The 20179-nt window shown below is 43.1% G+C and overlaps 1 protein-coding gene across 5 annotated transcripts in view; it reads left to right on the forward strand.

Moving 5' to 3' along the window:
• FLI1 (Fli-1 proto-oncogene, ETS transcription factor) overlaps nucleotides 1–20179 on the forward strand; it is an 81482-nt gene that overhangs the window by 18483 nt on the left and 42820 nt on the right. The gene's annotated exons all lie outside the window — the stretch shown is intronic.

A 20179-nucleotide genomic window follows, 5' to 3' on the forward strand; every position in this document is an offset into this window, starting at 1 on the left:
ATATCTCCCTTTGCAAGGTGACAAAGCTGCACATCCAGGAACTGAACGTTAGTACCTTGGCTCGTGCTTGTCAGTCTTGCACGGGGGCCGAAAATAACAAGAAGGAAAGCATTTAATTAGTCATTTGCTGATTTCGCACTCAGCAAAAAACCTGCTCTTCTTAACTAATACTGGTTTAGATCTGAGCGAAGGAGATAAATCAGCAAGAATACAGTTTTTTAAGTTGACCGATGAGTGAAAAAAAGAAACTGGAGTAAAGTATGGTGGGGTCACTGGAGGGTGTGGTGAGTTCAGGAAACCGAGTTCTGTGTGATGAGAAAATTCTTATTTCAACATTTTTATAGCAGCTCTCTTTTAAAAAAAAGAAGATAAGGAAGAGATTAGAAGAGGTTAAAACACCATTACTACGGCTAAATGCAGAGTTTGGCTCTCTGGTTTCTTCTGAATAGCTCTTCTTGTTGTTCCAACTTGATTGACTTATAACTGCATCTGAACCAACCTCACATCAGTTCCTTTTTATCAGCCAAAGTGAGACTTCCTGTGCTCCACAGTCTGGTTTCCTGATGTGTTTCCTTTTTCCTTTTAACAGAACAAAGGAAACTGTAACTCCTCTGCTGCTCCTGTTCAAATCTCCTTGGGACTTCATACAGTGTTAGTACCAAACATTTGCCTTTTGTGTTTTTTTTCCTGCCCAGTCTCTGAGTCAGGCTGCTTAGAGTAATAGTGCCCTCTTCATCTCTAATTGAGTTTTGCATTGCCAACTGCAGGGGGGCAAGAACGGTATTGTGGCCAAAATTAAGCCACATCCAGAGCAGTGGGCAGCAGCCATGCACCAGCCCAACAAAAATGAAAAGAAGGAAAAGCTGAGCAAAAAATCTGGCATTGTAGCAGAGATACAGGATTGATAATATTCTCAGAAAGCAAATAATCAGGTGTCGAGATCTCATTGAGCTACGCAGGTTTCTATGTGTGAATGTGTTTGGTATTTGAAATTGGGATTGGAATTTTGTGTCCTGAAGTACATACACCACTGGCAGAAATGCTTCCCAAAATGGATACACGTGTACAGTACAAATGGTATTTTCCTAGTGTGTACTGGAACAGTAACAGGAATTATTACTTTAAACAACTACACTGGTAGATAGTAACTCTCTATGCACAATACTTCCTTTCAGTGTTGCAGGGCTGCATTTATCTTTCAATCCTGATAATTATATCAGGAATATTGTATTGATATGAAGGATTCAATGCAAAATCCCAATTATTTCATGCAATAAAGAGTCTGTGCCTTGGGAAAGCGCTGTTTTTCCACATCTACTGCACCCCACCCAGATAACAATTGTGCTGCTCTGCTGAGATGCACTGTGCCTTCATAATCTTCTCATGTCAGAGCTGATGCTCATTTGTTATAAGAATCACAAGTTCATGGTGATTGAAATCTTAGGCGTTAGTAGAGGCACCCAATCTCGTGTCTGTTGTACAGTAACTTGTCTTGCTCAAAAGAGTAATGTTATCTCAGATCAGGGCTGAGCAGATGCCTATAAAAATGCAAGGAAAAGAATAAACATCAGTGCCTTCCCACAGAATTGCCTTTCTGCAGCTTTCAGAGTATAAACTTGGGATTTTCTTATGTGATAACAAAATCCTACACATTTACATTGCAAAATGTCATTTTTCATCAAACAGTTTTGGATTATACAGGGAAAGGTAACCGAAAATTACATCCCTTCTGTAAAATCCAGGGGGAAACCAAGGAAGTTTAGCCCTTTCTGCTGTATTCTGTTTATGGAACGATTTCTATACAGTCTAATTCAATTTCTATAAAAACTCCACTGATTTAATCCCTATTAAATTCTGAGGATTTGTCCATGAGGGTCGTGTTGCAGATCAGCCTCTAGGACAGACTCCTGATTAGAACCAGAAGTCATGACTCGTATGATTAATTCCTGGTATTATGGAAACTGTCCCTAGAGGATCCTTCCAAGACGAAGCACGGCACATAGGTGGAATAAGAGCCCATAATCTAAACAGGCAAAGAAAAAAAACCCTAGAAGATTAAATGGAGGAAAAAAAAACCTGGTCAATCAGCAAGTCAGCATTGGGGATGCCGTTCACACCCCTGGCTCCTGGCTCCCAGGATCTGAGGTGGTTTAAATTGACCCTGTTTCTTTGGAACCTTCCAGACAAGCGTGCAGGCAGATTTTGTGTGCTACACTTTATCTGAGTGATGATGAATCCCCCAGTGGCACTAAGACTGTACTTGAAATCTGAGATGTCTCTAAGTAAGCTGAAGGGAAACTGCTACCACTCCAATGGCACACGGCCCAAACTGCAGCTCCTCACAGTCCTGCTGCACTTAAAGCATCAGTGTGGAATCTCACAGCGCACTGCTTCTCTGCTGCAAACTTCCCTCTGCATTGCATGAAATGGAAGAAGGAGCACAGACAGATCCAGACTGAAAACTGTTATTTTTTTATCTACCCAGAAAATTTACATAGGAAGGTATGGAGCAGAACTTTGCCAGGCTCCCCTCCAGTCCTGATCTTCCAAAAAGCAACTCTCTCCTGTCCTGCACTGGGCAGTGGTATCGGACCCTATGGACTTTGAGTACTACTGTAGGGAAGACTGCATAGAAACATATCCAAGATGCATCACAACATGCCACATTTTGGTAGAAAAAGGTTATATCCACTTTCACTCTGAGTGTCAATGAATTCCTGCCCAGGACACAGGATTTCTGTGTGTTGCTGTTGAAGATGAGGTTGGTGTCTGCCCACTTCGCTGGCTTTTGCAGGGCTTCCCAAACCCAGCTTTATAGGAAAGTGCCTTTACATCACTTCCAGAGTCGTGGCCAAAGTTTTTAACAAACAGATTGAGTTCAACCCCTTTAGAAAAAGAAAGCATGCCACTGAAGTTCAAGCTTGCTTGCAATGATGTGTTTTGAATTCCTCTGGATTTACACCGCGGTATCTGAGAGCAGACATTTTCTCATTCTCTCAGAATATGGGGAGGTCATGAGTGGCTGAAATAAGCTTGCAGCTAGTTCCCTGCTTTTCATTTTTGGTTTTCTCATGTGTCATCTCTGCTTCAGGAAGGATGTAATTATGGTTGATCATTAGCGTTATGAATTATTTGCACTACCATAGTGCCTGGAGACTGTTAAGCACTGTATGTAACAAGAGATTATTCTTATTTCCTTAGAAGTGAAGGAAAGCTGAGGCACTTAGTTTGAACTCCATAGTGGAAACAGTTCTGGAGCTGAGTCCGCTCTGCCCATGCTCTGCAGTTCCTTTCACAAGTTCCTCCAGGTTTCTGGGTATACATTCTTTCCACTGCCACCAATCCCCAGCTGGAAAGGGCTTCTTTACCTTCCACATTCTGATGCTTAAAAACTTTCTTCTGAGTCTGAACTGGTATTTGCTCATGACTGACTTGTACCTGTTGTCTCCCAAGGCAGCACTGTCTGTTAGCTTAACCAGCACGTTCCCTTCCCTGACATTCTGCCCCTAGTGTGATTATAGCTCACTGATACAGCTCTCTTATGATAAACAAAAAATCTAATCTTTTACATCACCTCCCCTTTGTCCTGGCTGTTGGTGCCCTCAGCTGCACCTGTTCCCATTTGAATTTGTCTTTTTTTCAGCATTACTCACAGGAGCAGCACACACTGTTCCTTGTGCCTGGCATTAGCACGCTCTGGAAGAACCCTGCCTGATGCAATACTGGCTTTTTGTAATACTTTTCTTTTTTTTTCCTCCTGGTGAGTCAGAAAAGTCTGTGAGCTGTTAATTCACTCCAGTCTTTGTCCTCAGCAGCGCCCAACCTGCTTCAGTTAGTTGCTCTGCCACAGGTTTCCTGTATGAGTTGAAGCTTTCACTTCATCTCCTGTACCTCAGTTTTTCATCTGCAGAAGTAAGAGAATGCTTCCTTCTCTCTACCTTGTCTGGTTGATTTGGGGTAGATGCTCTCAGAAGGTGGGACTGACTTCAGCTCTATTCATGTGCTGCAGTGTAATGAACAGAAAGAAACCACACGGTTCATGCAATGTTCCCGAGATATGCATCACTAACTATTTTTTGGGTCATGCACCAATTTGTAATGAGGGTTTGTAGCATTACAGCAGTGGCAAGCAGGCATGTTTTCCCTTAGATCAAAGACCATCACGAGCTGTCCAGAAGGAGTAAGAAGAGTGTGAAGCCCAATAGGTTTTCCAGACTTTTTCAGCAAGTGCCCTGCCCTGCCTGGTGAAGGAGTCCAGCAGAGTACGTGCACACAGCTGTGAAGCTGCTCCACTGGTACTCACACAGAGTGCACACACAGCCAAAATTTCAACGAGGCCTAAATACCAGATGGTTTCTTGCATAAGCCAAACTTTTATGGCTTTCAAAATACAGCAGCCACTCCATGGTCAGGACCCTGTTCCAATTGTCTATTTCTTCCATTGATTTCTTATCCTCTCTTTCATACTTTTGCAGCTTTAGGATTGGTTGTTTCAAAACTAGCAGCTGCAGACTTACAAAAAAATAAAAAAAAAAATAAAAAATTAATTAATCAAAATAGCCCTAAACCACAGAAACCTTATTTTGCGAGCAGCACTTTTCTCAGCAAACACTGTTCTGTGCCAACCTGAAAAACAAGGAGGGGCAGGAGGTTAGCTGACATGCCATACAAACACGTTTGGAAATGGGTAACGTGGCAGGTTTGTGTACCAGCAGAGAGGAGACGTGCATGGCTGAGACCTGTGCAGCAAGGACCAGGCTGCAAAGAGGAATCCCTCTGACTCCACATTTACTGTCTCAAATATTACCCATGTATTTCTTTACCCAGGACTTCATTATTGATGTGCTTATTGATGCAAGGTTCAGTGAATGTATAATATATAAAGTAAACAAAATTCTTCTGGGTATTATCAGCTGCAGAGGATAAAATGATTATAATTCTGCTCTTTCTCCAGTTAAGTTGCACATTAAACTGGTAGAGCAAACAGCTGAAAGATGGATTAAACAATGCTAAATGTGTATGTATGTCCATGTGTATATATATATAAGTATATATATATCTACCTATCTTTTGGACTCTTGCTATTCCATTGACCCCATCAAAACTGACCCAGACTCAAACTAGGGTCAGTGGGGCAAGCAGGTATAGATGACTATCACTGTTGATTTCTGTAGCACTGCCCACATAAGATGCTTTGAAAGTCATTTTGCAGAAGTCCTTGATTCTAATCTTTCATTTGAATCCCTCTGTTACTAAACCCAGTACTATAGCATGGATTCATGCAGCTACCTACCTGCTTATGTACAGGTTCCTCTGCCTGGAGCTGGTAAAGCATTGAAGGGGGCAGGACAGACAGCTTCCATACCCTGTGGGTATCCTACAGAGGAGCTCTAAAGGATGGTTTTAGTTCGGTGTTAGAAAAAAGCCCCTGTGTGCTTACAACATGAGATTCTCCATAAGGACACTTAAATTGCTAGCTCTGCCAGGCACTTTCTGTACAGGCACAGCAAGGCACTGAGCTGTCAAGCAGGACTCATCATTCCCTGTTGCTTTCCTGCCAGCCAGACCATGAGTTCTCTGGAGCACGAGCCATCCTCTGGGCTGTGTTTGCCCAGTTGCACAGTGGCAGCTTGAGGTTTACTCATTCTGAGTCAGACAGTAGGATATTTCAATAGGAGTTGTGTCCAAGATGTGCATTTGGTTATTTGCTCTTTGTTATAACTAGCTTAATGGGTTATGTCAATAAGAATACCTCTGAAGAGAAACACGTTCAGAAACCTGACGTTATTTGTACCCAACTTTTCTTAGCATCTCAGATGTTTATCAGTCATCTATTCTTTAGTAAAAAGATAAAGAGGATAGATCTCTCATTGGGTATCTACTCTGCTCAGCAGATAACAGTCACACTCACATGCCCCTTCTTTCCAAAAAGATAGACTTTATGAAGAATGCTGTTCAGTAATTAGAGAAGAAGCTGCAAGTGGAGTTTCCTGGGATTTATTCCTCTTTCTCAACGAGAGACCCTGAGCAAATCATCAGAGCTTTCTGTTCCTTAATTTTCCTAACTGTAAAATAATAATAGCTTATGCTCTTCAGAGAGAAGAAAACTGACAAATCACCACAAAGAGCTTTGTAAGCCCAGGATAAAGAATGCTAAAGCTGCTCAGCATGTCAGCAGAAAAATCTCTCTTAAAAAAAGCTCAAAGTATCTGGATGCACGAGATAGCTTGCTTGCAGCTAGGAAAGGAAAGACGCTATTTATAGGACCTAAAAAGTTCTAGTCACTTATGAAACACAGAAACAGTCTCATCTTAGAGTAGCACTAACAGAAACCCCATGCAGTGAGCTGGAAGCTGGACTGGCTGCACCCCCTCAGCACCAGGGGTGGTTGCTGCACCCAGTCCTACATTCCTGAAGGCCCATAGGAGAGCAGCAGCCATCGTGTGATCAGTAATACTCGCTCTCAGGGATACTTTTTTCATTCTGACCCTGATAATCAAAGATGAAAAGGTCACATTGACCACAGGCTGCTTTTCTTGAGCAGAAGGGTATGTAGTGTGTGCCCATCAAACACAGAAGATCCTTGCTCTGATGATCTGATGAAAAGATGATGAGAAGCACAGAAGTGGGGGCTCAGCCGCGTGCCCAGCCTGTGCTGCTCGCTAACCAGCAGCTCTCAGCGCTGTTATTGTTTCATTCTGTCCTGCTGAGACAGGTGCAAATCTGCTTCCAGATCACACTTGGATACGTGGCAGGCAAATTTTCATTAGTGGCTGTGACAACAAGAAACAGCTCTTGTCTCTCAATGCTCTATAGAACCGGGAGCCTCTTCTAGGTGCACCTGACCGTGCCTGTGTGCGAGGCACAGCGCCTGGGCTGCTAAGGACAAGTGCTTTCCAGTTGGCAGGGGGAAAGCGGGAGCTCTGCACCATTTTGTCTTGTTAGACAGTCATTCAGCAAGTGCCATTTGTTGCAAGCTGATTCTTAAACAACAAAGAGGGGAAACCATGCAGTTAAAATGAGTTTTGTCTTTTGAGCAGCCTACCCTCGTTTCATGGGACTCACAAATGTGGTTGAACAAGCGAGAAATTCAGATGTATGTCTGAATATAAACATCTGGATATTCAGTTGTTTTAAATGCATCTTACTGGAGGTAATGAAGAAAGGCAGCTTTCTGCTTCCTTCTAGATGGATATGTTACATTGCAGATTATCTAAGCAACAGTGAGCAGAGCTTCAAAGTAAACTAAATGCAGGGATACAGTTAATATGTGCCTTGAGTAACACAGAGAAACAAGTGAGTTACCCCTGCAGAAAGTGAGAGGGGGAAGCTTTAGTGCTCACCCAATGGCTAAAAGGTCAGCACTGGGATTATGCTTAAATGCATTTCCTCTTTGTCAAAAAAGACCTGAGCAATGTGAGGTTCAGTTCAGCAAAGAAGATCAGGCAGGTGAGAATAACACAAAGGGCAGCGCAGCTGTGAGCCGCCTCCACATTTGTACCTCATGTTACCAAGCTGGGCTCCTAATAAACACTCTGTGTGATACAAGTGCACGACTCAGAAGACGTTTAGTTCTGGATGCCACATGGCCAGAGGAACTTTGAGGAATAATAGTGTACAAGAGAAGCAAGAAGCAGGGCAACGTGGGGCAAACTGACTTCCGTAGGAGGACTGAAAGAAGCGTTAGATGACGTGGCGATGCTATTGCCAGCTCTTGTGGCATTTGGTTTTCATTTGGAAAGCCCAAATTGTATTCTATTAGAATTTCTGTATTTGTTTATTACAAATGAATTTCTTAATGCTGCTGAAGCTGCTCAGTTGGGACGGCATGACTGTGGATAATGTGGCTGCAAACCAAAGCTCATCACTGCTTGCCATATTCAGGCTCCTAATGGTCATCATCTCTAAAAGAGAAAAACAAATGTAGTGTGCATTAGTGTCAGGGATCTGGTTTTAAGAAAGGTCTTAGTGGGAGATGAAGTCAGATAAGTTGGTGTGCCCCTCAGCCCCATTTCATTTCTATTATTCCTTCTATCACACAAATGAGAAAAGGAGGAGGGGAAGGCTGAGTTTTGTTTATTAATTCATGCTTCAGAATGACAATAGGACACCTGGACTAGCACCTGTCAGAATATGATGCAAATTAGCCCAGCAAATCTAGTCTTCATCAGCACAGCCATAATGAAGCACTAATAGAACTGATAATGATTTGAATAGTATTCATAGGAACAAGCTTCGCTCGGATATTGTCTCAATTGCATTAATTAATATGGTACATACAGAAATGCAGCGTTGCTCCCATTCATAGGGCCTTCCTGACGCTTTTCTGTTGCTGCTTGTTTTTCAAACAGACAGTGCCAGGACTTATTATATTTGCAAACAATGGATCGTGAAGATGTTCTGATGTAGTCCAGAGATAGAGAGGTGATGATGGTTGGGAGCTTAAATTAAAGCAGAATTTCCTTCAGTTTTCTCAACAGATAGGTTAGTATTTGCTAATAACTGTCACTGGCTGTAAATGGTCTAAATGTCATCTGATGGATTTTTCTCTTATTCTGTACCTCTCACTGAGATAATGGTCTTCATATGACTGTATGTTTGCATAGGTTTGTGAGTGGGTGGGAGTCTTTTTACCATACCAGAATAATCATGTTGTCTATTTCATCTCACGTCTGTTTGTTTATTTGTTTCTACTGAACTTCAAATGTAGAAGATAAGAATGAATTTGAACAAAAATATTTCTTTACAATGTTCAGATACAGATAAAAGGCAGCAAAGCTGAGGCTGGGTATGCACTGATGGCTTCTGCATGAAATGTAGTAGTTTGTGTTGGATGCTTCCCCAAGAAAAAACAGGTAAATGGGAAAGTATTTTGTTATCCCAACTGAAAAGAAAAAGGGAAGGAAAGAGCTCTGGGTTCTGATCTAAGGGTTTTGGTGCCATCAGTTTCTTTGTTAACGGAACCTAAATGCACAGACTGGGTGTAGCATGGACTACATTTTTCAGCAGTTCAATACCACTGACATGTGAGTTGTTGTTTTCATGACATCTCACTGTGGATTTGTAAATCTGGTGAAGCACAGAAGTTTAGGCATAACGTGCTGGTTACCAAGGATCCTGTTTGCACTGTGGGGGGTGCTAGGGGCCTTGTCGAGTCAGCTGCAGAGAAGCCTCTACAAAGCAAAGAAAGGTGGGGGTGACAGTGTGCAAGTTTAGCACAGAGCACACTGGGTGAAGTGCATGCAAATCTCCAGCTGACACAAGCTGTATCTTCTCCCATGAAAAACTTCATAATAATCTGTGCAGAACATCACTTCAGGATAAACACAATAATGCTATAAATACCCCCGGCCATTTCCTGTTGTTCTTACTGCAGCTTGCACAGGGTTTGCGTCTGGGTGAGGGTGTGCCTATAATCCACATAGTAACACATATATTAACCTTCTTCTTTGCTTCTGCTATTGACTGTCTCACAGGCTTGAATAAAAATGTGCGTTTCTTTCTAAACAAATACATTATTTGTCAGGTAACCTGTGGCTTGTCCCACTGAGAATAGCATTTGTCAGTGAGGAACTGAGCATCATTCTTTTCTTTACATAAAGCATTTATGGCAGCAAAATGATCAGCTCCTGTGCTAGAGAACACAAGAGTTGAGCAGAATGTAATTAATGCACATTTCTCACTCTGAATTATTTCATTTCAGCCATACTCTTAATTGTGGCAGTCATACTTCAAGGAGATTAAACACACCTTAAAACGTGAATTGAGATGATCAGAAATGCAAGCTGTATCCTGAATGTTTTATGCTTGTTGTTTGCAGGACTGTATATTTTGTTCAAGTGGATCGGTTATTTTAATAAGAACAGAAGTCAAATTTACATTTGCATCTGCTTGTCAATTGCAGAAGTACAATAAGAATAAAGTGAAGGAGGGAGGAGTAAAGGAAAGAGGGAGGGCTCAGTAGTTGTGAAGTCTGTAGAGGATCAGACCAAAAGCTCCTGTAACTAAATCATTGTCAACTGAGCAATTTCATTGAAACTGGTGATTTTTTAAATGCTGCTGGCAGTGTACTTTGTACAGTACAGTACAGACTAAAAGCTGGGATTGGGAATACTTGCTGAAAGGCTTAGATTTTTCCATCTAAATTAAGCCAAAAAAACTTGCATACAAAAACTAACCGGAGCACCCGATCTGCAGCCCTCAGAACTGCTGTTACCCAGTTCTTCTGTGAAAGCAGAACAGAGGTGTTTCACCATCTCTGCTTCCCACACATTTATCTGTATCATTGGCACGTTACCACATACAAGCTTTTGCCCTTCTAGCTGTTGTTGGGAGATGACTCATATTTCCAGGTAGGCCAATCTATTCTCACACCCGCTGGTAAGGGTCAGGCAACATTTATACTTATTTTAATCCCTCATAGGCTGCATCAATAGGTGTGTGCTGGGCTTCCCATCATGCTGTCTTCCACGGATTATTAAGAGGTATCTGAGAAGCAAATGTTATTCTGTCAGTATTTATGGTGTAGCCAAGTGAATGCTGGCTCCATGTTTTCTGTCTCTGCTACCTGCTCATTCCCAACCAAATGGAGTGAGTTGGGGGATGAATTGGATGTGTGCAGCTCCAAGGCATAAGAGAAGCCCTAATTTATCTCAGAATCACTTCATGTGTCAGTCTAGTCCATAGCAGGCATCCCAAAAGTGGGCTGCAGCTTTTTATTGCTGCTTATATGTGTCTCTTGGACACCCCATTTCCGTCTAGGGCAGGAATTTGGCATTGTTTTAGGTCTCATGATATCAAAATGCCAAATCTTAACACTGTTGATGGTCTTAAAATACTTCTGAGCATCGAATTGCTTCTTCATGTGTCTAACATCTTAAAAAACTCATCTAGTCTATAGGTTATAATGTTTTAGATACTGACATTTTGCCAGGGCAGATAGTACCTACTTTGTGCAGTTGCGTGGGAGTCATTCATACATTCATGTTTAAATGCACAAATAAGCAAACACCTACATGGAAGATTCAACCCAAAGACGAACCTTCTGTTGGCTTTGCTAGCAAGATATCAAGCCTAGGAAGGCTTAATTTGTCTCTGCCTCCAAAAACTGTAATAGGAAACCCCTTGTGTTTTTATCAGGGAAGTATAGACGAAGGATCACGCTAGATATGCTCTCATCTTTTTCAGCTAATGTCTCTTCATCAGAAACATGCAAATTAATCACAGCTCTACCTATTCACTGGAAAGGCTGCTTTTGGGCAGTTTCCTCATTTTGAACAAAGATTTCAGCTGCCACAAGTCCTACTTGATGCTTTCTCAATTTTTCCAAGCTTTGTTTTGAAGCGACTCTTCATTTAGAAATGTGAAATGTGAAATACCAACCACAGTATTTAAAGAAAACTGAAAAGGCTCAAACTGCAATGAGGCAGAATATCTGAAATAAAACACTCCAGTTCAGCTAAGACGGAATTCTCTGGATAATCATTTGACCATTTTGTCCATAATCAGAGTTGGAAAACTCCTCAAAACCTTGATGAGGTTCTCAGGATATGAAACAGCCCTTTACCACATCCTAGGTCTGCCTTCCTGTCACCTTGTGGCCTTGACAGCCACTTTTGCCCTCGTTTTGCACAGAGAACTTTCACTTGAGTTGAATAAATAAATTGCCCAAGCGGCTTATCAGAGAGATGCAGCCTTAGGGTGTATCTGTGCACTGACTGCAAATGCATCAGTGTATTTGCATGGATTTGTTTGGAATCTGCTTTTAATTTCTTGATTTTATTTTTGTCAGATAAGGAATTCAGGTTTGATTTGGTCAGAGACACTGAGAACTTGCTTCTGCCCTTAGCATCAGAGAGCTTCAAGAGGCTTTATGATGGAGAAAGAGTAAGGGAAGTCTCTTTCTGGTTGTGAAACTGCTTGCAATCTGAACACTGAAAATATCCTTCTCTCTATTCTTATTTTCACATCTAAGAGAGTAGAGCTTCCCATGCTTACCTTCACAAAATCTTGGTGAGGTACCAAAATACAATCATGGTGTTACAGGTTGGCACCAGAGATCCAGAAAGCCTCAGAACAAACAGGACGTATGCTACCTAAAGAGTAGATGAGCCCACACCTCCCAAGTATCACTCTAGTATTGAAACCACAAGATCATCTTTTTTTGTGCTTCGTGTACACTTCCTGCTCTGTTGAGAGCTGAGGAAACAAGGTATGCTGAGGTGTGAATGCTGTTAGCATACTTGTTGCTATTGTGAAAGCTCCAGGACAACAGAGATGGCCAAATATGGACCAGTGTGCCAGTGTGCTGGGCTCAGAAAAGAGCCCATTCTCATTCCTTCAGTGCATTTACAATCAAAGCACTAACCCAGCAGCAATATTCCTTGTACTGCCCTTCTACATCTGGATACACACGAAGGCATTGCCTGAAACTCTTGGGGCAAAACACAATGTTGATATTGATTTGGGACTACGCCAATGAGTGCCTCACTTTGTTTTCTTTTTTAAGCCCTCAATTTCAGCAACAAATCAGAAAGGAGTCTTTGAAGTTTTGTTGTGTTTGGGTTTTTGTTTGGTTCCATTTACTTCTGAAAAGGAAAACTGAACAACTACCACAGCAGGACCGTGCCTGGCCCTGAGCCTGCTAATGACAGCAGGGAAATGAGCACCCACAGCCTAATGTAGCTGAGCCCACAGAGAAGGCACCCACATTTCTTGGGCCAAGGATAACTGCTCTCATCAGCTGCTTTAAGCATTGCAGCCAAGTGGATACCTTCTTTTTTCTATCCTTGTAGGAGTTTGAATAGCAAGCTAGCATAGCTTCTCACTTTCACAAATGCACAGAAACCCTAGTTGCCTCTCTGTAGGGTGGCTGTCTGGTTAGCACAGTCAGAATTAGGAAGGGGGGTTATTTTATTAGCCGGTAAAGCTGATTGATTTATTAGAGCAGAAATCTCTTGCTAGCTCCAGCACAGGTTATTCTCCAAATGCAAACTCTATTTCATTTCACACACACAAAATAGCCAAAGTGCCTGTGTTATGAATAGGCCCCTTTGTTACCCTGCGAATCGACAAGACAGACTGTTTAGTTCATGTCTGTACATTAGCAAAGGAGGACGGGGTCTGTGAGACAGATGTGGCCTTTAATTGCATGGAAATATTAGAAGATCGTTAAGCCAATTTTGACAGGGTTTTCCTCTTATGGAGGGAGCAGAACGTTGTTTCAGGGAAGGTGCAGGGAGCAGCCCTGTCCTGCTGGCCCCACAAATAGGACCTTGTCCTACTCCCTCGCCCCAGTGCTAAACAAAACCAGAAGAGATTTAGTCAGAAGCCCCACTTTCCTGCCAGAGCTGCAGAGCTACATCTCAGAAAGAGCTTACTTTAAATTGCATCTGATAAAAGGCTTTTCAACGCAGCTCAGGGGACTTGCCCTGGTAGAGATAAGACGAACCGTATCAGCTCTGCTGAGAACATGGAGATGTGCCGAGGGGCCTGCTTCTTATTTGTGTTAGCATGTTAGAGTGTAAGAAACACTTCAACAAGAGGAGAACAAACTGCAGTCATCTCAGAAAACATTTCAGGGTTGCAAACAAAGGCCACCCTCTCTGTATAAAGGCCAGCTTTTGTTTTGATGCTCTGGGTTTTGTTCTTAGTTCAGTTACACTCCACCAAATGACTCTGAGCAGAATGTTTGGTTGTTTTGTGCAGGTTCCTTTGCCATAAAGTTGAAGTAACAACCTCAAGTCTGTTTGCACGGCACCACTGAGATGCTGACTTTGTCTGTTACTCACATTGCTATGGGAGGATGTCACTAACAGCTCGGTATTGCAGTTATCAATCCAGAGCTAATGACTGTTGTTAAAACCAAACCAACCAACCAAACATGAAATTAATTGTTACAAGTGGAGTTTTGAAAATGAGTTGCAGGAAAGCAGGGCTGACTCTGCACGGACCATATGGAAATCTGCACGGTGGTCCTAGAGATGACAGAAACCTGATCAGAACCAGCCTCAAAGATCTGTACCTGTATGTGTTTCAAGCATCACCACCTGCAGAGGAGATGGCATTGAGATGGCTCCACTTCTTGCTTGCTTTTACTGCAGCAAAACATTTGAAACTCCCTGCCATGAACTCCTTTGAGGCCTCTACCTCCCTGGCCTTCTTTGCTGGGGCTGAGTTCAGCTGGGAAGAAGCAGCCATCTGTTCTCACAGGGGTGGAAAACTAGCCATGAGGGCAGACTTCTGGAGGTGGCAGGAGCAAACGACCTCATTTATCAAAGCAAGGCTCAGAGCCCTTCTCAGCACCGTGCTGATAAAATCAACAGACTTTCTGTTAATGGTTACTGGTAAGAGATTTTTGTAACTTTTCTGCTCAGCCTCCTAGGAGAATAGATTTTGCTTTTGTTTGGCAGTTCTAGCCTTAGGATAACACTTGTCACTTCTCTGACCTGTTTCTTCCCTTGACATAACAACACTCCGCAAAATCTGAGAATTTCTATGGTTGTGCATTGTATAGATATAGAAACTGAGACGTGTGGACATCAATACAGCTGTAAACAAAGCCCTTTTTTATTCTTACTTACTTTTATTCTTACTCTCATGTCTTCTGCTGTTTATTTAGGAAAGAAGCAGCATTTACCAGCTGATTCTTGTAGGTGGACACCAGAGATGGGTTTTGATGGATATACTTAATCCACGCATTCCTGAAATAGGCTGTTTGTTCTTAGTGGTGATCTTACTGTCATGTTAGGCATCAGAAGCTGTTTTACTATTGCATTTGTTTGGAACATGAGTGCTGGTAGGATAGTCTGTACTCAGTGACTATTGGCATCACCGGGAACAATATAACTTTGTCAGTTCCATTTTGTATTGTAACGTTAGCTTTATGTTTCAACCCAGGTGCCAGGATGGAATTGTTGTCCAAGAGGTGAGAGTGCCGGCTATGACTGAGTCCTTCCAGGACTCTTTTCTCCTGCACCAAGATTAGAACTTCAATGTTTCTTTGTAAAGAAATGAAAAGCCCCTGGGAACTTCCAGTGGAGTAAACTGGGTTTTCCTGTTCAAATATCTTGATTGAGATTGACAAAGAAAATATCTCAGTGTAATCCTGCCGAGCTGTTTTCCTTGGAATGCCACAAGTAGGCTTGTTCACAAAATCTCTGCTTTTCCTATAGGCGTATGCAGAAACAATCTCGTCACTGGAGCCACAGGGGCTGGGCTCAGTGCACAAGAAAAACAGAGATCCATGCCATCCCAGCAGGGTGGCAGCCTTCAGTTCCACAGCCAAGTGGAGGAGATCAGTTGGGGACTGGATGAGGAGCCAGCAGAGGCTGGGTATTCTGCACAAGGCATCAATGCACAGCTTTATTAAGTGCACGGCAGGGCAGCGGTGGTACCTGTGTTTGCATCCAGGGGCAGTGGGCAAAGGAAATGGAAAATCTGGTATTGTTGCTAACTGCTTTTCCTTTGGTTGTTTTGTCCTGTGACATTTAAGCCTGATGTTCTAGAGAGTTTCAAGAGTCTGCAGTGCAGTTTGTACAGCTCTTTCAGAAATCTCAACCTCGGTGCTTGTTCATCCCAGTAAATGCCATTCTGGAGAGAGAGGGACAAAGAACAGTTTCACAACACTATCAAGTGTATGTATATGCCGAGATTTGAGTGACTTTTGCAAGGAGGTGTGCAGCATGTGGGTCAGATGTGGGAAATAAATAGGCTCCTGTGAGTCCTGAGTCACTACTTGCTCTTCTCTCCATACTTCATGTAATGCAGCAAATCTAAGTAACCAGCTCTGGGCTGAAACACTGAATTTACACTCTGAGTATTGTGAGCACTGAGATCCTGAACACAGATTTAATCCAAACATAGCTCAGACCTGGAATGCAAGTAGGCTCAAGCATTATGCTTGTAATGTCAAGTTACATCTGGTTTAGGATTCAGGACTTAGGGACTGTGTTGTACTTACATTTGCTTCTCTGATACAGTGTCCAGACATTGCAATATGCACTATAGATGTCATTGATGGATTATGCTTTCTATTTCCTTTTGGCTGAACCTTTCCATCATCAACCATTTCCTGGGTAAAAGGCATTCAGCTTTGCTCAAGATCCCTACCTCTATCTTAGGCAAGAAGCACATACTGCATTCTCTCCTGGAGACTCCACTGTGATTCTTTCATGCTGTTGTTTTTCCTTAGTCTGGAATAAAGTCATCTTGGGCTGAAAGTGCATGTTTTGTTCTCTGTGGATGGAAACATAACAGCACCCGATGAATGTTTCCTGATGGGCTTCCTGCGATTGTGAAGGGAATGGTGTCAGAGAACAAAACAGGATACGGTTACGGTGTTTGTGAATGCAGCCAGGACAATGGTATCAAAGTGAAATGAAAAATAATGAATGGGCCTTGGTGCAGCGGTGAGTCAGCGCTCAGAGGAACCTGAAATATTTGTGCCTCTCTAAACTGCCACCTCCCAGATCTTGCATTCCTGGGAGAACACCCTTCTTACAGTTTCCAGTGCTTTAGCATCAGGAACCATCCTGATATGACGAGGTGGTGCAGTCTGCACCTATTCCTTCATGTTTTAGAGTCCACCAGTTGTCCTTTCCCAAGGCAGCCTGTTAAAGGGAAGGCTCATGGTTGTGACATCTCTCATCACAAGGTCCCCCTAATACTTATGGATTTTGCTCTTTGCCGTTTCCCTTTCTATGATGATTTCTTTATATCAATAAGATTTCTATGCAGAAAACAAAACCAAATCCAAAGTTGTTATATTGCCTCAGCTCTGGTAGGAATAAAAGCACCACTGATGGTATTGGTGGAAATCCTGATCACAGTTTTGCCCCTAAGAACCATTCTCTGGCACAGCATCAAGGAGAGCAGCCGGGCAGTGGGTGCTCTGGGACACAGCTGAGGTCAGCACAGAATTCTGCATAGCAGAGAACTGCTTTAATTCTTCCAGATACAGTTTTGGTTTGTCAGGAAGCCAGATTCTGAAACCATCTTGCAATTTTCCCTCCATGTGTCTTCAGCAGAAAGGACCATAAAAATGCTACAATAATATTTACTGAAGTGTGTATGTTCACAGTTATATCCATGTGTCTCTGTTTACAAACGCATCTGCTCAGAGCAAGTCAATTATTTTCCAAGGGAAGGGAAAAAATTAAAAGGGACGTGAACTACAGCTAGGTGGATTTGACTGCTGAGCTCTGGAAAGCAGAGCAACATCAAGTCATTCGTAGTGAGCATGGTCAGCTCTGGAGTGGAGAAGATGTGGGCAGAGATCAGTGGTGATCTAAGCATAGTAAGCTGGCCAAGGGCAGTGCTAATTCATGGGAAAGGCTGATTGGTTTTCTGGAAACATGATGTGGCTTGGAAAAGATCCATAGAGATGATTTAGTCCTCCCACCTCAGCAGACAGTGCTAACTCCAGAGTTATGCTGATTTGTTCGTGGAGGCAAATCCTTTTGTAGTAAAATTCACTGCCAAAAATGAAACCTGTCTCGACCAATGCCAATGGCAAAGCTTCCAGCACTTTTAACAGGCTTGAAGTTTTACCCCCAAGGTTTAATACTCACCCTAAATCACCTCATGTGTTTTGGCTGGCAGACCTGAGACCTGAGAAGGAATTCTCCCAAACTTTCTGTACCAGAAGCCAGAGACTGTGATTTGTCCCTTGTCTGTTAATGGGCAGACACCTCATCCACTCCTCCGCTACTCCCAGTGTGTATCATATAGGCAGGGTGCAAAGCACCGCAGAACAGTAGGCTGGAGATGTGATAATCTCTCAGACGTGTCCAGCTTTCTTGCTTCTTATTTCACCATGTTACTCTTTAGAGGTCAAGGGGCCACAGCAGCAATTTGGGCAGGTTCTTTTTTTCACTTCCTTTCCTGGTCCCGTGCTCAGCCCACACAAAACCATCTCCTGGAGACTGCTCATGTGTCTGAAGCTGCTCCTAAGCCGCCCTATCATCAGCCCTAATGCAGGAACTTGTTGGGGATGAGTGCTTGGGACCCACTTATTCCCACCTGACGTTCAGCCAATTGGAAATGAATCAGTATGAGCTCTAAATTGATTGATGCAAAGCTTAGACTGAGTCTAAAGCAATGAAGTTAGGCAGTGCTGACTCTCAGCCTTCTGTTTGCACTACAGCATTATGTTGGTTCTCTGTGCTAGCTGCAGTCTGCAAATCCTCTGCTGTTGAGGCAGGCCTTAAATTGATTGTGAAGGGCACAAGATTGGATTGTGGTTGTTAGCAATAAAATGCCTATGCTTATAATTTTCCAGGGGGACTTACGGGAGTCCCTGCACCAGTCACATAATATGCTGCAAGGATGGTGGAATGGCAAGAGCAAACCTCAAAAAAGTACACTGGAAAGACGTGGAATCCAATAACTAACAGCTCTGGATGAGGCTCAGAGTCGCTGGGGCTTCCTGCATATATAGAGTGGGGCAAAAGAGGATGTAGGGAGAAAAAGGGACAGGTGGGGGAATGCCTTGCTAATGGTTATGCCCAAGAACATGGGCAGAAATGAGAATAATATTCTACTTTCCTGTCTCCTAATTCCATGCTCAATCCATTCAAATGTGCTGCCCCAAGATCAACCCAGACTCTGTTCCTCTGTACATTTTATATTTGACTCATTTTCTTGTAAGTCTGATGTTATCTCCTTTCTGCTTGTATGAGATGTTGGCAAAAGAAGTGCTGACTTGTAAAACTGCAGTGCCAAAGTCATTTCTATTTGAGGAGCAGAACCTCTGTGCTAACCTCAAGCCATATGTAAGACTTGTTGCTGTTGGTACCTAATATTGCGGTGCTCTGCATTGCACATCTGGGCTCTGGCAGATGGTGGGTCTGAGTTGGTAGCACTTCAATATTTCAAGAATGATTTTCCTGAAGGACTAAGAGTGGTGAATCTATATTATTGGGGGGGGAAAAAAAGAAGTAACAAAGTCACCCCTCTAGAGGTAAAGGTTCTTTCCATGCACAGCATGATGGTTCAGGTACTCAGCATTTGCTTCTAAGCCAGACTTTGTGGAGGAGGATGAATCTTTGATCTTTAGCTATGCCTTTTAAATGTGGTTATGGCCAGAAAAGTGAACGCAAAGAGCTCAAAGTCAACATTCAGTGTAAATGCATTGCATACACCTGGAAAGAGCTGTTATTGCAGGCACTGCATCGTATCTGGGGTGAAAACACTGCCAAGTATCACCCCACCAGCTCTTGTTTTTCTAACCTTTCTCACAAAGTGGGGAACCAGGAACTTTAGGTAAGGTTATTATATTATTATGTTAATATTGCACATCCTCACTGCGTGCACACCCCTGAGTTTTACCTGAGGGCTGTTCACACAGAATATATCCCTTTCACATAGAATTAATGCCCCAGAAGCCCCACTCATTAACCCAAGTAAAACCTTTTGCTAACACACAAATACTACTTGCATTTGGCAGTAAAGCCTGAGGATAACTTGCTTGAATCACTGCCTATGCCTTGCTGCAGTGCTGCCATTGTGACCAGCAGAACAGGCTGCCACTAGTCTATGCTAGCTCCATACAAGTACAACTAGTCCAAAGTTGTCTCAGTGCTCACAGCAGTGGGAGCCCATCGTGGTGGGTTGCCTTGAGTAGGCTGAGGCTGTGCTCTGCAGGGGCTGAACTTGCCTATGGCTGTGCTGCGAGCAGCCTAGACGGGGCTTGCCACATTTATGCCAGGAATGTGATTAAAAACTGGAAAAACTGAAGCCGGCCTATTCCCAGAGGCAATATAATGTAACATATATGCCAGAGTAATACACACAAGACCCCTGTCTCAGACACAGTCTGGCCAGCTCAAGGACACAGCCCAAGAGGCGACAGCGTGGGGGGAGCTCTGCTAGCGATGCCCCGTCTGGTTAGGTTATGTTAGCACCTTTCACGCCTCGCCTTGCTCTCCCAGTTGCCCGTCACCAAATGCTAAGTAACTCTAGATTCCAGTGGGACAGACATTTGCCCTCTGGTATGCAGTTTAACTCTTGATCCCTTCCTCAGCAAGAGCTGAAGTCAAACACTTCCTGATCAGATTAGGTCCTTCAAAATGGAATCTAGACAAGCAGAGCCTCTGAGAGTGACTACAAGGCAGGTTGTATGCTTTCCCCATCCTGGCAGGGTCAGCTGAGTGTTGTTCTCTTCCAGTACAATGAGTCC

This window comes from Coturnix japonica, chromosome 24 (assembly GCF_001577835.2).
Source record: "Coturnix japonica isolate 7356 chromosome 24, Coturnix japonica 2.1, whole genome shotgun sequence".
Lineage (NCBI taxonomy): Eukaryota > Metazoa > Chordata > Aves > Galliformes > Phasianidae > Coturnix > Coturnix japonica.